Raw genomic sequence first — 23,521 nt, forward strand, 5'->3', positions numbered from 1 at the left:
TAATTCTTACCTGTGATGTGTTGTTTTTGTTCATAAACCTACTACTACCTGCTAAAAAAAAATTAGTATGTATTCACAAAGTAAATTCAATTGAGACAATACTGACTACATGTCATATGCCAGACTCTGGATTTATAGCTCAAGATCATCTGCAGTCAGAATGCTCTAAACTTCTCAAGCAAGCCATCAGCCTCTGACTTCTCAACTTTGAAGACCCTGTAAAGCTAAACTCTGAAAACTACCATGAGGCTGGAGCGATTCTTGATTCAGACCATGCATTTCCCCCTTTGAACAAGAAGACTTTATTCAGGCCTGAGAACAGTACTTGCCAGGACATCCATAAGCTTGTAGTCAAGTGAACTCTGGACCCCAGTGAGTAATAGGGGAAGTGTAGAAGATGAACTATTTCAGAAGCAATAACAACAAAGGGTATGTGACAAACATAGCCTCAAAATACAAATGCATCTAGTCAGTTAGGCCAAAAACAAATTATCTCACATCAAAAATGCTGTCCTTGAAATAACTCTCTAGAATGACTTTAGTCACACAATCCAGCAATGAGTGACTCACTTGGAATAGTAATAACAATGCCTTAAATTAGTAAAGCTTTTCGTAACAACTCATTTTTCCAAGTCTCATTTTATTTTCTTTCCTTGAAATTACATTGGAGCAATGTAGCTTTCCTTAAACTTCCACATTTATGATTTTCTTATCTAATTCTCAATCCAACTTGGAATTTTAAAAAACATAAAACAACCAAAGAAACGAAGCACTATGGTCATCTCAATTCAAGGTAGGTAGCATTAGCTTGCTCCTGAAGGCAAGATTGGCAGTAAATTGCTTCATGCCAGATTTTACTTCAATAAAAAAAGACCACAGGGCTTCCCTGGTGGTGCAGTGGTTGAGAGTCTGCCTGCCAATGCAGGGGACACGGGTTTGAGCCCCGGTCCGGGAGGATCCCACATGCCACGGAGCGGCTGGGACCGTGCACCACGACTACTGAGCCTGCTCTCTAGAGCCCGTGAGCCACAACTACTGAGCCCACGTGCTGCAACTACTGAAGCCCACGCGCCTAGGGCCTGTGCTCTGCAACGGGAGAGGCCGCCACAGTGAGAAGCCCGTGCACCACAATGAAGAGTAGCCCCACTTACTGCAACTAGAGAAAGCCCACGCGCAGCAACAAAGACCCAACGCAGTCAAAGATAAATAAATTTATTTAAAAAAAAAAAAAAAAAAAACCCACAAGTAGTTATATTTACTATGTGAGCAGAAAAAAAAGGAGGTCATGTGACCTTTTGAAAATTATAGTTATGCTAATTAGCAATGCTGTAGCAAAGCAAAGAAGATCCTCTCTGCATGTTTCTTTTAGAGACAAGGTTTTATTCATTTGCATCATTTTTTTTAGTAGCGTAAATAGTTTATTTACTCATATGCCATGAAAAGACCAGAAAAGTAACATGAACTGCTGTTATAAAACATTTCTAATATCACTAAGAAGCAGGCCCCTTAAGAGACAAACAGAAAAGAACATGCCAACATTATTGTCTATTTGTAGATTAATAAATAGGCAATTATTTTAATATATGTTCATCAGTATTGAGCTTTGGAAAATAGCTGCTTTGTGGTAAAGGACCACCTACCTATCTGTGTTATATCTTATGGTCAAATTGCTTTTTCATCAAAATGAATGTTGAGTCAGACAAAATCTTGGCATGTTCTTTTTTAACGTACACATTATAAAAAATGTGCTAGGGCTTCCCTGGTGGCGCAGTGGCTCAGAGTCTGCCTGCCGGTGCAGGGGACGAGGGTTCGTGCCCCGGTCCGGGAAGATCCCACGTGCCACGGGGCGGCTGGGCCCGTGAGCCATGGCGGCTGAGCCTGCGCGTCCGGAGCCTGTGCTCCACAACGGGAGAGGCCACAACAGTGAGAGGCCCGCGTACCCCCCCCGCCCCCCCCCACACAAAAACAAACAAAAAATGTGCTAGCAGGTATCAGTTTAAAGTAATCTTTCTGTAAATAGATATGCTAAAGTGAAATGTAGTAACTGATCCCTAAACTGTCCTTGTAGTTAAATATATATTAAAAAAGAAAACCCTATAAGTTAAAATAACATTCAGATTGTATAGCATAGCCTGATGCATTCTTTTTTTTTTTTTTTTTTTTGTCTTACGCGGGCCTCTCACTGTCGTGGCCTCTCCCGTTGCGGAGCACAGGCTCCGGACGCGCAGGCTCAGCGGCCATGGCTCACGGGCCCAGCCGCTCCGCGGCATGTGGGATCTTCCTGGACCGGGGCTCGAACCCATGACCCCTGCATCGGCAGGCAGATTCTCAACCACTGCGCCACCAGGGAAGCCCAGGCTGATGCATTTTTAAACAATATTACCCAGAGGTTTAGGTGGGAATTAAAGAGAAGTGTAAAAACCATAAAAAACTGCACCAGTTTTATAGCAAAATATCTGTACATTTAAAAAGAGATTTATTTCAAGCTGTCCTATATTTTGGTCCAAAATTCTTTCAACATCACTATGATGTTTGAAAACAACAAATATGTTATGTCAACTATCTTACGTTTAACGACACTAAGAAACAGAGAGTTCCTGAAATCTTGGACAAAACTCAGGTTCATTACAAAAATGGTCAGCTACTGCATGAAGAGTGATGTTCTCCAGGCACCTGTTTAGGGTCCCCCCAACATGATGAGTCGTTGGGACAGGGCATTAAATACGGTTATGTCTATCACTGAGTAAACATCTCTTGACCAGGAGCCTAACGTGGAAATAGTTGCACAGAAACACAACCCTGGAAAGTAGGGTTGGTTTGGAAGCTTAGGAAGCAGAAATGGATAAAATGGACTAATTATGGAGATAAAATGCTTTCTTTCCCACTGCTGACCAAAAACAAATGTAATAAATTGTGAGAGTAAATGTCAAGGTGAGAAATCCAGATAGTCAAGGTAGTGTTTATCTCCCCCTCTGCACATAGCTTTTCACAAAACAAGGAGCAGTGGATGTGAGTGCGAAATGTGTACTGTATGGAAAGAAAGCACCCAGCAGAAGGGCTGCTCCCAGTGGAATTATACATACAAAGAAATTGTGGAAACAATAACGTTGTTCATGCCTGAAACATACTTTTCTTTCCCGTTCTCTTCTCCCCATTTCTACTCCCTCCCACTTCCACCTCTTCTGCCAACATCTTTATCAGCTTTTGTTTTCATTTTGTGTAACAAAAGCCAGGGAAGAATAGTAGAAACAGCTACATAAATGCAAAGATGTCCATTTTTGACCAGAGGTGACATTACTCTCCACATTTCAACTGGATTTGATTCAAAAGGCAAGAGAGAAGGGGGAGAAATTAGCTTCACTGACATATAAAATGAGAAAGGGATATAAATTGTACATTTTCTTTTCAACAAGAGCTGAATTTGCATTTTTTTTTTTTTTTTTTTATCAAAAGAGCTAACATTTCAGCAAACAAGCTATTTCTGGTTTTGCCCAGCCATCGTGAAAAGCAACGCGGAGAAGAGGTTGCTTTCTGTATGAAATATGGTAGACTGGAAAATGTTTATAGTCCAAAGGCATATTCTGAAACCACCATTATGTAGATTTACTTAACCTGGAGTTAAGAATTTTAAATTCTCCTCTATACTCTGCTGCTAACATTGACTCAGAATCTTCTACACTGCTAACCTATTCCGTTTTACACGTTAGTCATCTTGTAAAGTTTCGTACTTTGCCAGATCATGAACAAAGACATAGGGTTTTTCCTCTCAACCTCTTAAAAGACGGTATAACTTAGCGCTTTAGATGTCTTCCACTGGCATGAAGGATATCTGTGTTTGCACTTTAGTCCTGTCATTTACTAGCTGTATTCTCTTAGACACACCTATCCCTCAGGTCTTCCTTTGTAAAATTAGGAACATTGTTATAAGGACCTCATTATATATGATTCATTTAAAAATTAGTGAATTGCTTCTACATACTGGTCCATACACTGGAAAATGCAGTGATTAAAAAGATATACATGTTTTTGTCCTATAAACATAAATTCTAATAAAGAACCAAGAGAATTTTCATGATGTGTATTATGAGTAAAATAAAGGGAATGATGTGTAAAGGAGTGACTAACGAAGGGGACATATGACATGATTAGAGATGCAATCTAGAAGGAAATGACAATGGAGACTGACATAAATGGGATGAGGAAGCCAGCCAAGTCTAGACCCCAGACGGGAGCATTCTAAACATGCGTTTCAGCAGGTACAAAGTCTCTAGGGCTTCTGGGAGCTTGAGTTTTAGAAAAAAATACAAAGGCCAGAACAAACAAAGTGATGAAACAAACAGTAGGTAAGGTGACCCAAAGCTAGGCATGGGGTGGCGGGGGGGCAGTATAGACAGGGACAGATGTAAACTGTGCTTGGAGACTATGCAGGATGCCTTCCATTTGCCTCTCCAAATCCCCTCTCTACCCTTCTGCATCCTGCTTTGTGCCCAGGAAGCTCACTTCCACTCCAATAAAAGGATCCCTCTGAGTTGGGTTCGACAGTGTAGGGTACTAGCAGGGGCTCAGAAGGCTGGAGGAGAGTGGGGTAAGGGTTTTGATTCTCCCAGCTGTTTTCCTATTAAATCCCTAACGGCTCAGCGTACTCTTCTATAAAAGCCACGGCTCCCTTCCGTTGTCGCTTTCCATCCAACTGTGCTCTTCAGATTCCGGTAACTGCTCTCTCCCCTTGTACCATCAGGCCTTGGGGTGGGAATGGCCTCCTTTCTTTGCTAGCCCCGGGGCTTTGTACTATACAGTACTGTGCTAATTGTTTTCCTTAAACCCTACCTACAGATGTGTAAATCGTACCTTCATAAAGTTTCTTCAAATTGCCCAGAATGAACGTGCCAGGACCCTGACTGAGACGCAGAATGGAACACAAATTTGTGGTTTAATTCTAAAGGTTATAATATATGTAAAATGACCCAGACTGTACACTGTAAGCATTTTGTATATGTTAATCCTCATAATAATCATCCTGTTTAAGAAAAATGAGTGGCTTATCAAGATATTTGAATATTGCATTAAGAGTATCAAAGTCACACTGAATCACTCTCTCTTGCTCTTTTGGCCAGTGCCCAAACAGTGGTCAGGCCAGGAGGTGGATTTGTGACAATGAGACCGCTCAATTTGAATATGTTCAAATAACACATTGACTCTCTACTTCATCCTCTTCACGTGAAAATGCAGAACGATGTAATGCGAATGCATCAGTGACCTTAAGAGAGGCCCTCTGGATAGGTAAAGAAAAAGTGTAATTCCATGTTAAAAATGTGAGATGATTAAGGGGCCATAACGTTGTAAAATTAGTTTTAGTCTCATAAGTAACCCCTGATAAACTATATAAACAGAAAAGAGGTATCAATTAACTGAAAAACTGGAAGGCATTCGCAAAAAAGACAAGTAGAATGGTTGAATTTATTGCACCTAAAGCATTGCTTGCAATAAAGAATTAAATTCTTGTTTCTTCTCCTAAAAAGAGGATATATTGAAATTTGTATGACAAAACATTAGACCTGAGTATACACTGTACATACAATAAATACATGATGGTTTTCCCAAGACTACTTAGATGTAATTTCTGATTCCTTCATTGTAAAGCATAAATAGGAAGACATTTAATCAAAGTTTAAGTTTTGTATAAACATAGACTATATGTGTCTACTATTCTCTAAGGCTCTAACAATTTCTTCCCATTGAATTGACTCCAAGATTATAAATTTCATGTTTACATGGGCAAACTGCAGCAAAGGTTTGAGCAGGAATCTGGTGATTTTTGATCAGCAGAATCAGTATTGAGATACTTATCTCAAGTCTCACTCTTCATTCTGCATGAGTTTTGGTCATTAAATTTTAGATATTTTGCTCATGATTATAGCAAAATCATCAGCTAATGAAAGGAAGCTTAACAATTTTCCTTGGAATTGGCCATAATAAGGGGAACTTTAATAACGCTTACCAAATTGGATTATTTTGCCTGAAATAAAAATGGTGCAAATTATACAGTTTAAAATTATGTAGTAGAGGGCTTCCCTGGTGGCACAGTGGTTGAGAGTTCACCTGCTGATGCAGGGGACACGGGTTCGTGCCCCGGTCCGGGAAGATCCCACGTGCCGTGGAGCGGCTGGGCCCGTGAGCCATGGCCTCTGAGCCTGCGCGTCTGGAGCCTGTGCTCCGCAGCGGAAGAGGCCACAACAGTGAGAGGCCCGCGTACCGCAAAAAAATAAAAATAAAAAATAAAAAATTATGTAGTAGAATTGAACTGTGTACAGTTTTTTATGAGAACTCAAATTCAAGCCTGGTCATTCTTCCTACTTACCTTAAAGGAAGAATATTTCTGTTTGTACAAGTTTCCTTTGGCAATGAATTCAGTGAAACCAGGGAGCAAGGTCATTGGAATTTTATGTCAAACGCTAAGCATCAGAAGAGATTTTCCAGAGGATGAAATATAGCTGGTGTAAGTAATGTTGGGAGAAGAAATAAACTTTAAATTATATTATCCATCCAAAGGCTCAAAGATATATAGACACAAACTTTCCAATAAATTAGTGTTTCACTTTGTTTGTATTCCACTGTAATTAATATTGATTAAAGTTATGGAGAATAAAAAAATACATTCTCATTTCTACCAGAATCTGTTAGAACAAACCATGCTTATAAAAATTCCTTCTTTAGGCTAATGACTGGCTGATCTTCACTCTCAGTCTTATAATTTGTTCATTTTTTTATGCATTCACTTATTCCACAGAATAAATAAGTAGAATGTCTACTAAGTACTAGAAATAATTCTAAACAAAAGGAGCACTGCCGGGAGAGATGCTTCATTATACACAAGGAAGTTGACAAGAGTATTTTTTCTGAGCAAGAGTAGTAGTAGACATGCATTGCTGGCAGCAGGTAAGTTTATATTATGTCTCTTCTAAAATATACTAAATGTAAACCCTTTTCATTCTTTTCTAAACATTTTCTAAAGTACTTGCATTGTCTAACTTTTAAAAATCTACTTCATTTCCTTTCAAGGCACTTATAGCACTCAGGGTTAATTTTTCAGCAAATGACAATCCTTAATGACCCACTTTCTAAATTGAAAGTTGAAAAAAAAACTCACAAGAAATCCTCAAAGTACAAAAGCAATGACACTTCTAAAGTAAGCTGCCATTCACCTCCAGGGTATCCTTAATACTCACAGATCTCCTTGGTGGATGGACTTAACAACTGTGCTTTAATCTACTTAAGGTCTGGTACTTATATCTTCCACTGTTCCTTTTGATAAGAGGAAATAAGCTTCTGGAGACAGTGCTGTCCCTGCAAGTGTAAATTAAGGAGTTACTAATCAAAAGAAGAAATTACAGAAGATACATGACATTGGCAATGGTTTTAATAATGGTTCTGGGCCCCATTCTAAGTCAGAGATGGAGTGTCAGGAAAGAGAAATAAGAAAACCTTTAACTCTCCATTCCAGTATAGACACCAGGAGGTGGGGGGATGAGGAGGATGAAAGAGATAGTTGCTCCTCTGGCCTTGGCCTGGCCCCAGCCAGAGCAGGGTGCCTTCGAACACAGCTCCTGCCCTTTCTTAGACCCATCTTCCTTCTCACATCTGTGCCCGCCGCAGTCTTGCCTTTGATCACTGCTTCCTTTATTCTCATACTGTTTCCAGTTCGATTAATATCGGTTGAGTGAAAATGTTTTATACAGCGGAAAACACTCCCATTGGCAAAAAGCAAAATTACATTATTTACATTAAAGGATGCAGAACGCTTTTATAAATATGAGCGCACTCTTTAAATAAATTTATTTAACATTTTAACAAATCAATATTTTATTTTAAAAATCATATGAATAGTCATACTTAAGTAATTGAGTCACATTAAAATCAAAACATCGTAATGCTCTAAAATGTGTTGTTCAAAATTTCTTATTGTTCTGTGTCCCATTCCAAACTTAAAAATAAATCATCAGAGAAACAAGCTTTACCAGCTCCTTTTAACATATGGAGTTTTCAGTGGTAACTGAAATAAATCTAAATAGGAAATAAGTAAATAGGGACATTTAAATAGGAAAAAAAAAAAAACAGAAAACTATGGAAATGAAGTGCTGAAACAGAAGGCACAAAAGTCCTTTAGAGACTTCCCTGGTGGCACAGTGGTTAGAAATCCACCTGCCAATGAAGGGGACACGGGTTCGAGCCCTGGTCCGGGAAGATCCCGCATGCCGCACAGCAACTAAGCTCGTGCACCACAACTACTGAGCCTGCACTCCAGAGCCCGCAAGCCACAACTACTGAAGCCCGTGCACTCTAGGGCTCATGCTCCGCAACAAGAGAGACCACACAATGAGAAGCCCACGCACCACACCAAAGAGTAGCCCCGCTCACCGCAACTAGAGAAAGCCCACATGCAGCAACGAAGACCCAACACAGCCAAAAATTAATTAATTTTTTTTTTTTTTTTTTTTTTTTTGCGGTACACGGGCCTCTCACTGTTGTGGCCTCTCCCGTTGTGGAGCACAGGCTCTGGACGCGCAGGCTCAGCGGCCATGGCTCACGGGCCCAGCTGCTCCACGGCACGTGGGATCTTCCCAGACCGGGGCACAAACCCGTGTCCCCTGCATCGGCAGGTGGACTCTCAACCACTGCGCCACCAGGGAAGCCCAAGTAATTTTTAAAAAGTCCTCATTTAGGAACATTGTGCTGTTTCCAATAATTCCCAAGTCTGTGCAAATTTGGGTTTTAAAAAAATCATGTCAGTTTCTTGGTACAAAGGAATAATCCACTTTGACAAATAGTACAAGTGATTTGGGTATAACACACTCTACTGATAACAGTTGAAGACAGTTTGTTGGCAGGCAACAGGTGTGGCTATTAGGAACTCTACATATATTCAATCTACTTTCCTTTTTTTAACGTACATGTATCAGAGTCTGAAATTAATTTTTATTTTAATGGCATTAAGGTTTTAGATTTCACTTCCCTGGTGTTTATTAAATTCCCACTAAGTGACCTAGATTTTGCTCTACTGTCCAATAGGATAGCTACTAGCCACACGTGACCATTTAAACTTGAATTTAAATTAATTAAGCCTATTAGCCCATTAGCCACACAAGGCCTGTGGTTACTTTACCGAACAGCAACTATAGAACACTGCCATCATCATAGACAGTTCTACTGGACAGCACTGCTCTCCAGTCTTGCTATTCAAAACGAGATCCAAGTTTCACATCAGCCTAACGTGGGTGTGTGCTAAACTCTTGTTACAATTGTTAAAACAAGATATGAGGTGATTCATATTCACACTTAACTTTCAGACATAATGCTTTTACATGGGGAATTGTGTTAAAATGCAGATTCTGATTCAGAAATTCTGGAATAGGGCCCAAGACTCTGCATTTCTAACAAACTCCCAGATGACATCAATGCTGTCTGTCCATGGACCACACTTTGAGTAGCAAGGATTTAGAGGAAATGAAAATAATGTAAGAATAGGCTTTGGACCTCAGAAAACATACCTTCTTTGAAAAGGATAAGATTTAAACATATTAGCCATTGATACAATAAAGAATCTGGAAGGTATTATTGATTTGGAAGATGATATTATGAAAGTAGTTTTATAAGTAGTGGCCACACCTTGCTGTTTTTTCACCATTGTGATAATCATTAGTTAGTACAAACCATAAAACAGAAGCACAAAAAGTATGGTGAACACTCAGTTTGTGAAAATAGATCATTTTTCTGAGCAAGAAATGAAGAGACAGAAACAAGGAAAAATTCAAAGGTCCCATTTTAGGAAATGCCCACTATTAAGACTGACAGGAGTTGTAGAATACTGCAGAGCTTCAGAAGGTAAAGAAGCAGAGTTAGTGGACCACCGTTTACAAAGAATAAAATCTCAATCTACTAGTATTTTAAGCTTGAAACTCAATAGCTTTTAAAAAAAGAATAAAAATACAAAATATATTGATATTTCCCAGAAACCCAAATTACAATGGAAATATAGACAAGTGGAGAGGTCTCTCCCAGCAACCACTCTGGGATTTCCAAACTTCATTTGGAAAACAATCCAAATAATGGGGTGGCCACAAGTAATATCTACAGCCACCTTCCTCGAGAAAGTGTAGAAAACCCTGATGTTTTACAAAATTTTCCTGTACAAATTCTACTACATTGAAAGTGTTTAGGTATTTAAATTGAAACTACCTGACTCATGAGGCCCATATGTCAAGAACAGCTAGAACAAAGCGGGATTTGGACGAAGGGAAGACAATAGGGTAAAAAAGAATTTTTCAGTGCATCTTCATAAGTAAACGCAGAGCTAAGACCATCTTGTTTCCTAAGATACTTCTGCTAATTTGAGATGCTTCTCAAATAGTAGCCTGGACACCTGGAAGAAGATGTGGCTCTAGTATGACATCATGATCATGAACAACATTATCACCACCACCATCGCTAACTCTGCCCCAGAACATGTGCTAATCTTGACTGTGGATTATGTCATGGATCTGAAGGCGCAACAGATGGAGAAGCTGCTTCATTCCTATTTTCGTGGCGCGCTCTGACTCCAACCATTAAAGCCGCTATGTGAATAAAAGAATAAATATTTAAGAGACAAAATTCTAACTTTGGTTTTGTTTTGATTCATTGAGTATAGTAAAACCAAATAGTACAATCTGATTAATGTTGTGATTTGACCTGTAATGAAATAAAAATGATGAAAATGTTAATATTTTCATCTCATTACCATTTCCAGCCTCCTGCTTCTAAAAAGGGAAAACTGTTTCAGAAGAGTGACTTAAGGGTATGAAATGTTTGATCCCCTGAAGTTGATTTTAGTTAATGTTATTCAAAAGATCAGTAGAAGAATTAAGCAAATGTGTTAGAATGAATGAAAACACTCCTTTTTTGGAAATACTTCTTTGAGAATCTCTCATGGAGAAAGTTTGTTTTGTAAACAATATTACTGAATTATTTAACTTTAAAAAGTCTTTGAGACTTTTTTCCTAATAATTTCATCTTCCTCTTATGTAATGGACTTAAAACAATTAAATAGCAACACTGTGATTCTGCCTGCTGGGCTAATCTAACCACCAAGAGCAGAAGCTTCTTTGAAGTAGAGCTTTGTATAATAAGCAGGAGGAAAAAAAATGTAAGAGTGAGAGTATATGGACAATATTCATCAAGAAGTTGGTTTTTCTTTTCTTTTCTGGAAGCTAGAAGAGGTATACAATCCAGCAATCACCAAAGACAGCAGTTACTCCAAGGAATTCAAAGAGAACTGCATAGAGAAATCCCATAGACTCTGCTCTGTATAAATTTGTGCAATGGAAATAGATAAGGAAATAGCAAAATTGGGAATTCTGGATAGACGGTTGATGGATTCCGAATAGTTAAAGAAAAAGAATCTAATGATGGATTTGAACAATAAGAGACAAAAAACTGAGAATCGAAAACTAGTTTTGGTTTCAGGGAATGACCCATCCAGGATGGGGCTCAGAAGTGAATATTGTGGAACAAAACCAGAAAGACTCCGAGCCAAACATAACCAAAGAAGAAGTTTAGGACAAAGACAGAGATAACAAGTGAAGCTCCCTTAATTCATCAGCCTTCCACCTCTCAAATTCTCAGTAGAATAACCAAATAAATAAAAGGAAATGGGGACAAATGTCTATCATCACAAGAAGTTTAGGAAATGGGGACAAATGTCTATCATCACAAGAAGTTTATAAAAATAAAAAGGTGGTATACATAGGCAGAAACTTCAGGAATCTCCACTGTAATGACTTTTGACAAGACCATATGAAGACAAGGGCCATTCTGAGGGGTAACAATTCAAAGACAAAGCCAGCCTGGGGAGGAAGTGTGTGAGAACTTAAGCAGAACCCTAATTCAGAGTGACAGGTCAGGCATTGAGTGGCAGATTACAACCTCAAAAGACACTTTGGAAAATGTAATAAACGTTGGCACACCAAGCAGTATGTTCCAGCAGTCCTTCCAAGCTGGTATTTGGTGTGGAGAAATGACCTGTCACACGGGGCATGGAAGTACCTCAACGTGGTGGTGAGAATTTGACATTGCTAGAGTTAATTTTGGACAACCACTGCCAACACTTGAAAGTCTCACAGGAATGAAACTCTCTACCTTGCAAATGTCTCTGCTTGTAGCATTCTTCCTCTCCTTAAAGACCATTTCAATGCTAATATGCAAAAATAAATAAACATACATACTGTGTCTCTGAATCCACAAGTTTTAAATGGGGTTCCATATAATCCCAGTAAGAACGATTTCACTTCTAAATAGTAAATAAACCCATATTTTCTGTAAGGATGAACACACAGAAAAATAAAACCTGTTTTAACACGTTAAACACTAAACGTGTTTAAATTTGTTTATAAGCATGCATACCTATCTGAAATATCAGAGCTCATTTCCACCTATGAAACAGCCTTCTTGAGCGAAACAGAAAACTTTGAAAGTCTCTTATTTTTATTGTTCATGAACTTTGTTTTTTTTTGCGGTATGCGGGCCTCTCACTGTTGTGGCCTCTCCCGTTGCGGAGCACAGGCTCCGGACGCGCAGGCCTGGCGGCCATGGCTCATGGACTTAGTTGCTCCGCGGCATGTGGGATCTTCCCGGACCAGGGCACGAACCCGTGTCCCCTGCATCGGCAGGCAGATTCTCAACCACTGCGCCACCAGGGAAGCCCTGTTCATGAACTTTGAAAGGGCAGTACATAAAACAGAACAGTCTGAGATAAGGAGAAGTTGCTTCCAGATGGAAATTATGTTTTTGAATATGAACCAATGGAGGCGGTGAGTAGTAGACTGGTTGCCACAGAAAGTAAAATATGTCCTAGCCTATCCCAAGAAATATTTACAGAACATAGAGGAAAATAGCCAAGGGATCAATACGGTAAGTGAAAAGATAATGGGAAGATGGAAAATTGATCCAGGAGTTCCCCTATGTTCATAATAAAAATTCCAAAAGCAGTGATTTGATGGAGAAAAGCTATCTGCAGAAGGTGGAGGGAGAAGCAGCAAAGAAGATAAAAATGAAGATAAGTTCACTGAGCTGAAGGGAGCTGAGATCGTAAATCAAAAATTGTACCTGGATACTACACAAAATGAATGCAAAATAAAAGACAAAAACAGGTCTTGGTAAGTACAAGAATAAAGAAAAAAGAAGAAAACTAAAACCATGCTGGTAGAAAACTGGGCAACAGCCAAAAAAAGAAAACCATCTCAATATCATAATTCTCCTTCACAATTCTATATTTCAAAAGCAAACTGTTCGACATCCATAATGTTAAGATGACTATTGATTTGGACTCAAGAAATCTGTGTCCAGCCGTGCTATCATTCATGTTTGGAGGCAACAAAGACATTCTCCTATCCAAGAACTAAGATTGGTAGATTCACTCCACAACACATTACAGTCATTCCTGTAGTTCTTTGTAAATTTTGCTTCAGACTGTGAGTATATAGTCTAATACAACAAATATATTTAATTACACAGTGTTGTTTTAGTAATTCTCAATAAATCTCCCATGGTCAAGGGTGGCTGTCCACTCAACATTCATCCCTTTATTCTCACACAGCACGTGTGGTTCAGAAGAAGCTGAACATCTTCACCCCCAGCCCAGCTCCTGGAATGGATCCCTTCAGTTTAAGCCAAAGAGTTCACTCCATTCCCCCAGACACAGTTAATATTCCCAAATGGTCAAATTCTGAGTAGGTTGGAGGACTCTTGCTTGGCAGTGTGGAACGGAGTGCTCAACACCTTCCTCTGCATACTGTCCTGCAATACCCCCAACCTGCAAAATCCTTTTTAGTAATGGCACCGATAGATTAGCAGAGCCAAGAAAAAGGTAAGAAAAGGAGGCCAGAACCACCGGATTGCTAGTTCTGGACTTCCAATTATATGAGGCAATAAACTTTCTCAACCTCTGAGCCACTTCGAAATGAGTTTTCTTTTAACTGTTCCTGGAGGCATCCTAATTGATACAAACTCTGTGGTTTTAAAGGTGTTAAGAAACTTTTGATTTTGTTAGATCCAACCAACATTGTTTTCATTAGTCTGATGCTCCAATGGGTAAAGCAATGTGCGTTTGTCAGCTGAGTGACATAGGCAATGGTTTAAAATTTGCTTAGGCTTCAAGTTTTCAGGTATGTGACAATTTCCTAACTGTATAATTTGGGAAGCCATCAAGACTTCACAGCTTCCCAAGACCCTTAGCAATACGCACATCAGAACATTCTCTTCATGAATAGCAAATCCTGGAAAATAATCCACTTTTTTATAGTGAGACTACCTTTAAATAAAATTAATAGGGATTAAACACAACTAAAATCGGTCTAAAAAGCCAAGAGTAAAACTAAAAAGCTTAAAATATTAAAATTTGTGTGTTGAAGGAGAAAGCTAAATAAAGTGGTTTTTTGTAGCTTTCTCTATTTTGTTTTTAATTTTAGTCATCAAAATTAAGGTATGTGTTTGCTTGCATTTTAAATATGATGTTACTTTTGGTTTTCACTGTATCAAGAATCACATTCTTCAGCATCAAGAGAATAATTTTAGGAATAGTTTCCAAATTACTTTCATTAAAGCAGGTCTATTGTGTGGTACACCCATACTTGACCATTAAATGCAAATTTTACCAGACTCTGCATCTCTCTACCCTACCTATCAGAAACTGGTGACCTCCCACCCACCTAATAATTGTTTCCAAGAGAGTTGGTTTTGCAAAAATCTCTAAAATTCCCAACCAGAAAATTACCCCTGATATAAATTGCTCCTGCTGTGCTCTGGTTTTCTGAATTAGGGCGAAATGGAAAAGGAGACCATATTGTGTAGAAGAAATGACATGTACTGTGTGTCACAGGAGGAAATGGCACTGGAGCAGCATAAAGAAAAACCTGCCTTTTATCCCCAGGTACCCCTATTTTGTTTTCTCAAAGTAAGCTACAAAACTTCTCTAAGTTTCAAATTATTCTAGTACCTAGGCTTCATTTTGAGAGTCAAATGCAACAAAATATAAGAAGATTTTAGTATCATATTTATTCCTACTCCAGGAAGTGACTTCTATCCCCTACTTCCTCGTGTTTGAAACATTTGATTTCGGGCTAATTTTTTCCTCTCTCACAGTGTCATTATTTTTCTGTTAATCTGTTGCCTACATCCTCAAGTAATACATGGAAGGATGATTTTAAGTGTGGAAATGATTCACCAGGGGATTTCGAAGAATTTACTTTCTCCATAGACTGTGGTCTATGTGGGTGCAGGAATTCATATCAGATAGTCTCTTGAGGACTTTCCCAGCCTAATAATTCTATGATTCATGAAGGGGAAAGTCTCTGAACCTTAGAAATGGACTTAGAATTATATCCCCTAGAGATGAGGAAGTCAGCAGTACAGTAAGACGTCCCAGAATGAACCACACTTGTATATTTTCCCAATTGTGATGGTCGCTCTCAAGGCTCCATAATAACCAGGGATTTGCAAAGCAGAGTATAAAATAGTTATGAATGTGGTCAAGTGTGTAGGACTATCTCCTAAAATGGCTAATGTTCAACATAAAATTTCTTCAGGCAGAAGCATCCAATGTATTATGTGTGCTACACAGGAAGACAACTTTTCATAAGCACAACCTGCATTCTGCCATTTCTGAGTTTTTAACAAGAGACTTTACAATGCAGGGGTGTAGAGAATTGACAGATTTTGTACATTTTAGTGCTTTTTCACAATATTTGCTATGTTCAGCAGACTATAAGCTTTCAGATTTAAAATATGTTTTCTAGTTTATCCCACTGTGTAAATCAGTACATTAAGCAAGCCTAGCAGAAAACCATAAACAGGCAGACAGAAAAGATGCAAGAGGCTTTCCTATCAAATGTGATGGGAAATAAGATTTAAATATCAGTTTGCCCACCACGGTATGACCCAGAAATTATAGCCCAGAGACACAAAAAATATCCAAGCAAGGTCAACAGAGACACACACTAGGTTGTGAACTTCGAAAGAACTCACCTCAAATCATTCAAATTAAAATATACTTCATTAAGCATACTGCATTAAACACATTGTCCTAAAAGCACATTGTTAATATAGGATAAACTGCTGCAACAAAGGAACCCATATAGAGTTTATATTTCTTGCTCTCGCGATAGTCCAGGCAGGTGTTCCTGGTTGACAAGCAGCTCTCCTCCACACAGGGATGAAGATCTCCAGGCTGTTTGCATCCAGGACTCTGCCATCATTGTCCACATCCTACAGGCTGTTATGTCATGCCCAAGGTTAAGTGGCAGAGAGGGGAAAAGACCATGGAGGAGGTACATCCACTCAGATAAAGACCCCAGCCTAGAAGCAGTCTTTCCACTCTCAGTCCATGATGAAGACCTCAAAGTGTGGTCCTTTGATTGATTTTGCTGCAAGGGAGTTTGAAAACCATAGTCTTGCCAAGTGCCCAAGAAGAAGGGGAGAAGGGATTCTGGTATCCAACAAATCACGGAAATAAGGGTATATGCAATATGTGTTGTACACAAAATTCTTGTTGATACTACTGTTCTAACACATTTAATTGTTGGAAAAGTATTTTAACACATTACAAGGAAGCTAGAGTAATTATGATGCAAAGTAACAAAAATATAAAGATAATTACAATCATTTTGCTCTCTCATGAAAATAAGCCATTGATTTGAGAACACAAGTGGTAACAGATTTCAGGATGCTAATTTTGTGACATCAATGTACCATCAACCAAATATGGCATCAATGGGAATTAAAATAATTCTGAGACAGTAGAAAATAGGGAAGAGAAAATGAATTTTTTAAGACCTGTATATGAGTCCCTTCATTTAAAATGTGAGATTAAGCAATAACCTCTTCATATTCCAATTTCTCTTCTTTATCTCTTTAAAGAGATAATGCCTGAAACACAGATGTAGAGAATGGACTTGAGGACACGGCGGGGGGGGGGGTGGGTGGGGGGGGAGGAGGGCGGGTAAGCTGGGACGAAGTGAGAGAGTGGCATGAATTTATATACACTACCAAATGTAAAATAGATAGCTTGTGGGAAGCAGTCGCATAGCACAGGGAGATCAGCTCAGTGCTTTGTGACCTCCTAGAGGGGTGGGATAGAGAGAGTGGGAGGGAGATGTAAGAGGGAGGAGATATGGGGATATATGTTTTCTTATAAAGCAGAAACTAACACACCATTATAAAGCAATTATACACCAATAAAGATCTTAAAAAAAAAAAAAGAGAGAGAGAGAGAGAGAGATAATGCCCAGATTTCTTCCTAACAGTTAATCTTAGGATATCTGTGATAAACAATTAAAAAGAGATAAAACAGAGAAAGATTTTGAAATGTTGTAAAGCTATGTACATTCATATAAAGCTTTTTTTAAAACACCAATTCTTTTCTTCTACTCAGTTTTTAAAATTCTAAGAACAAGTAGAATTTACAGTCTATTAATTCAATATTTAAGTTACTTTTTAAAATTTAACAAAATATTTTTGACAATAATTTGCCTCATAATGAATGTCTCCATTTACACTCTTTCTCAGGGTTACTAACGTAAAACAAATATCTTGCTGTTTTTCTTGTGTATTTTACTATTCTGTAGGTCCTTTGAAGAGAAATAACATATTAGATTTTATTCTAAGTGGTAAAGCAGAAAAATTTTTTACATTGTACCTCTATCAGTAAAAAAGTTTCTAATCTTATATGTTTGTGTGTGTGTACAATTTACAATTACATGCTTTTGTTACTGAATTAATATGTAATTATGAAAGTTAAAACCTAGAAACTTTAGATGACAATGTAAAAATAAAAAATATACTTTAGATTTTATTTATTAAAGATATAGAAAGCTTTTTGTTCTTATTAAAAATTGAACTATTTTAATTATTTATTGTATAAGAAAAGAATTTATTTTGATTCAATAATATTTTAGAGCAATGTGATTGATTTTGCCTGCTTTAACATTTTGAGATCCAGATAGTTAGAGGTATTCTAAGTTCAGCTTATACTTATAGTGGTTTCAGTGTATATCAAAATTGAATTAGATATTTCATGAAGCTACAATATGCAATATGTACTTAGGGACAGTTCATGGCTAACGGTAATGGATCCGTATTTCAATAATCATGGTGATTCCGAATTTTTTTCGATTTATCGTAAGATCTGATCAGATCGTTGTGGGGTTTTCTTGTGTTTTGCTTCCTTAATGTCCCAACTGGGCTTACAAAGAACTTCTACTTGGACTGAGTGAAGCTAACACCCTTGAAAATGTTATTATTCACTTTACTAGCAGTTTAACTTGACCTTTCGTCTCCAGTTTGTTTAGGAGAATCTTTTAGCTTGTCCATTTGGGGAGGATTAATTAAGTTAGAACCAGATATTTCCACTTAAAGAGGCACAGAGAAATGACAGTTCACTGCAATTCACTGAAAGCTGATGAACTAGCGGAAGCAATCCTGTGGGGACCTCTGAGACCTTGAGCATCCTGGCTGCGGGTGTAGGACCACGTAGGGGCGCCAGAGTCAGTCCATAGAGTAAATATTCATAAGCTTGACTCCTTTCTTACACATGTTAAATAAAAATAAATAAAACTTAAAGTGCACCACAGTGGCTTATTTTTGCCCCACCCTGGGTATGCTCGCCCTCACTTTGAGATACTGGCTCAGGGCAATGCCTTCTAATTACCTAGGGAGTCTTTTTAAAATGCAGCTTCTGATTGCACGGGTCTGGGGTGGGGACGGAGATTCTGCAAATCTAACAAGTTCCCAGGTGCTGCCCATGCTGTTGGCCCATAGACCTCAAGTTAAGTTGCAAGAACTTAGAATATAACTGCTTTAAGGATTAATTATAGATGACAAATATATTGTGCAGTTCTATAGTGAACAAATCCTTAGTCTGGGATCCGTTTACATAAACCTAACAAAAAAAAAGAGATAACCAAGAACAGAAAAATAAGCAACCAATAATTTTACCCTAATCAATATTTTCTTAAAATGTAGCTCCGTTCCACCATTTTCTAGACCTTTGGACATGTTTTATACAACATTCTGACAAGAGGCAAGATTTCACGCTCTGCCTAGAGTTGCTTAAGATTGTAGGTAAGCTCATCAGCAGTGGAGAATGCAAAGCTAGAACTACAGAACAACTTACAGCCTCTTGGTCATATAGTGCTTGCTTCCTTGTTTTTATCAATGCAGTGATGATAACAATCCTGATCCTGACAGTGGTGTTGAAAGGATTATACAAGATTATCGGACCTATAATATCTTATGTTAATTGTCCCTAGCGATCTTCACATGCCGGTATGCTTAGAGAATTTGTCATTGCTTATTCCTAAGCTCAAACTAGCTCATAACTTCTTAATTATTAGAGCACCCCAGGAGCACTCTAAAATATTTTAGCCTAACTTGGGATCAGACATTGTGATGGAGAAGGCAAACAGAGATGACTTTCCAAATATTTCATTAAATAGTTAAAAACAAAGAAATTCAAAGTAAGCCTGTTTTCATGTTCATTCTCAAAGTACTACTCACTCTGAATTTAGTGTACTAGCTAAAAAAATAACAAACCTTGTCAAAGGAATTCTTAATGTTTACTGAAGAAGATGAGAGGAAAAAAAATTGACAACACCTAACAAGGCAATTTGATTTTAAAGGTGTCTATGAACCTACAGAAGGGAGAATGGAATAAAAATGTGCACTTAATGGAGTCTTGAAACAATGAAAACTTTTGATCTTTTCCTTACCCTCAAAAAAAGAATTCAGGATTATATGTATAAATAATTAAAATCTAAGCATTCAATCAACTGAGTGCTTTTATAACTCTGCAATCTCAAATTTCTTAATGACAAAATTTTCATATGATATTTTAATAAACTCCCAACTAGATTATTTCAGTTTTTATTACGGGAGAGAAAACTAGCACCCCCCCCCAAAAAAAAAATCTTTTTCTAAAATAACTAAATATGTGTGCCATTTTCAAAAGAACTTTTAGTAACATATTCATCCCTGAGGTCTGTTTAAACGTTATGGAGCTTATACACACACATGCATATATGCATGCCCTTTTTTTCTTGCAAAAAAAATCATATATTTTTAAAAAAATGTTTCCTATTTTGACGTCACTGAAGAAACACTTGGCTTTATTCCCTGAATAAATGTTAACAGTACTGAATATCCACCATTGTTAAATTATAATGAAGGATGCTCAAAACAAATTCCTGCTGAAATAAATCATGTCAAGTTTCAAGAACAAAATTGGATAGAATCATCGGATTAATACTAAGTCATTTCTCTGCCTATTATAATATTGATAAAAAACGTACAGGTAGGGACCTCTCTGGTGGCACAGTGGTTAAGAAACCACGTGCCAATGCAGGGAACATGGGTTCGAGCCCTGGTCCGGGAAGATGCCACATGCCACAGAGCAACTAAGTCCATGTGCCACAACTACTGAGCCTGCGCTCTAGAGCCCGCGAGCCACAGCTACTGAAGCCCGCGCGCCTAGAGCCCGTGCTCCGCAACAAGGGAAGCCACCGCAATGAGAAGCCCGCGCACTGCAATGAAGAGTAGCCCCCGCTCGCCACGACAAGAGAAAGCCAGGTCGCAGTCCCGAAGACCCAACACCGCCAAAAATAAATAAATAAAAATTTATTTTAAAAATAAAAATGTTCAGGTTTTTCCTCTTTCCAGTGTACCCTTAAAGTGAAAAGTAATCTGTTGTAATTTTTTAAGTGTATTATTCCAACGTGGGAAAAAGAAAGGAAACTTTTCTGTACCTAATACGTGTTGGGTGCTCTACAAATGTCTTGACAGGTACATATCTGGTGTGATACTTTCAAAAAAAGTAGGCTGAAGGTAGAATTGTTCCCATTTTATGGAGAAGAAAGATGAGATTCAGAAAAATTATCATCATGTCAGTGTCCAAAAGCTGGTAAGCTGTAGGCAGAGTATCTCTCTGCAGAGCCCAGGCTCTTTCACTGGTAAAGCAAGTATTTGGTCCACGGGCAAAAATCATCAGGATGCATTTCCTATAGCACTCACACAACTGCAGTTCTGTTCAACTCGGTAGTACAAAAGTATGGGTGTGGGGCACATAGACTGTACATTCAGACCCCCTCTTCCTCAGCATCCATGCATAAATGCACATGCAAACTCAAAAGAGCCAGCACTGAAAAGAACAAAAATAAAATTGTTTAAAATAAGCTGAAACATAAAACAATAATACATGAAATCACTGGCTTATATTGTAAAATGACAGTCACACTTGAATTTGTGCTGTTACAGTATAAAAATTAAATTGCTTTCATCCATTATTTCATCAAATAGTTTTTCTGCCCCTTTCTGTCTCTTCTCCTTCTGGGACCCATATAATGCAAATGTTAGTATGCTTAATGTTGTCACATAAATCCCTGAAACCATTTTAATTTAAAATTGTTTTTTTCCTTTTGGTGTTCTGATTGGGTGATTTCCACTATTTTGTCTTCCAAGTGACTTATGTGTTTTTCCATATGACCTAATCTGCTGCTGATTCCCTCTAGTGTATTTTTCATTTCAGTTAATGTATTCTTCAGTTCTGATTGGTTCTTTTTTGATACTTTCTAATTCTGTGTTGAAGTTCTCACCATGTTCCTCCATTCTTCTCCTGAATTCAGTGAGCATTTTTATGACTGCTACTTTGAGCTCTTTATTGGGTAAATTACTTATCTCCAGTTCTTTAGGGTTTTTTCCCTGGGGTTTTATCTTGTTCTTTCAAATGGAACATGCTTCTCTGTCTTCTCATTCTAACAGGAAATAAAGCCAAAATAACCTACAAAATATTATCTCAAGAAGAGATCTATGAATTTCATATTAAATTGGGCCTTTCAATCTCAATGTGCTCATTTATGATATGTGGTGGAATATTATACTGCATGATAGGGAGAAAAATGGACTATATGTGTCCCCAGTGGTATGTTACTGAAGCTAAAATTGACTAAATATCATTAACCACCTAAACAATTCATCTAAAGTAAGTCTAAGCTGAATAATTTTGTATCTTATCCTAAGGAATAAAATGACTCTTGTAAAATCTCACTTTCTCAAAATAATAAGCATAAATATGATTGATGGGAACATTCTTTTTGATGACCCTCTACCCCTGCAGGGGAGTTCAAGGTTGTGCACATTCATTTAGGTCTCTACCGTCACTGCATCCTTACACAGTAAAATAGTAAATCAGTATCAAAGGTAAAATATAGCTGTCAAGGGCTCTCAGTGGGTCTATTATAGAAGGTTGTGAAGACCAAATAATAGTCAAAATTCACTTCCTCCACTCATTTCTTCTTCCTCTTAATGTAGCTAGAAGGCTGAGCAGGACCTAGGAAAGTTCGAGAATAGTGCTACTCTCTTGCAAGTTCAAAAGAAGTCTTAACAGAGGCAGGCAAAGTGATCCTTAACACTCACGTAAGAGGCTAGGCTGCTCAGCTAGGGCTTCAATGCTGAAGCACCGACTCCAAAAGGGCCCCTCTGTGCACAGGTAATGATCAAGCATTCTTAACCTGACTCTGTTTTCAAGCAACAAGACAAATCTGTATGGGAACTGGTTCCATTCTTTGGTTACGGTAGAAGCTCTGCTATTAAATGAGGCAAGAAGAAAAGAGATAGTAATCCTTTCTGTGTAGAATTGATTAGGTTTAGATTCACATACACGTATATTTTTTATGTCTTTTCCTGCCATCTTTCCCTCCCTATGGCATTCATTTCACACACACCATATTACCTAAATTGGTAAACTCTGAAGCTGAAAGGATTTTCTTTAAAAAAATTAACTCACCCCTTTGTCGCTCCTGCTATTTAGCTCTGCCCACTGCCCCTCTGCTTGTTGATGTCCACCACCAGCTTCCTGTTCACAGCCATCCCAGTCATGCCAGGTTACATCCTGTGGCATCCACATGCACAGCAAGGAGTTGGTTTCACCCAAACCCCTTAATCTCTTTGTCTCTGAAGACGTTTTCCTTCCTCTAATGGCTTTCTCTTTCTTCCACTTAACTCACATACAACCACGATCATACTCTATTAACCCATAGCTGCTCTGCATGAAAAATTTGTAAATCAAGCCTCCTGCTTTTCTACCACAATGCTGTATCATTCTAGACTCACTGGTACACGATTAAGATCATTTTAAGATGGGACAGATATGTGTATGTTTCAATGCCAGTGAGAAAGATCCACTTGTTTGAAGCAGGCTGAACGTACAAGAGAAGATAAGAGTTGATCGAATAAGAATCGTGTTCACTTTGTTATACAGCAGAAACTAACACACCATTGTAAAGCAATTATACTCCAATAAAGATGTTTAAAAAAAAAGAATCTTGTGCATTAATACCTCTAACTTTCCGTGGTCTGTCAGAACTTCCCTTTCATCACTTCAATCTTCACCTTAGATTCCATGAGCCATCATTTTAGTAACATTCTTTCCTACATCATAAAATCC

The sequence above is a fragment of the Kogia breviceps genome, chromosome 5 (assembly GCF_026419965.1).
Source record: "Kogia breviceps isolate mKogBre1 chromosome 5, mKogBre1 haplotype 1, whole genome shotgun sequence".
NCBI classification, from domain to species: domain Eukaryota; kingdom Metazoa; phylum Chordata; class Mammalia; order Artiodactyla; family Physeteridae; genus Kogia; species Kogia breviceps.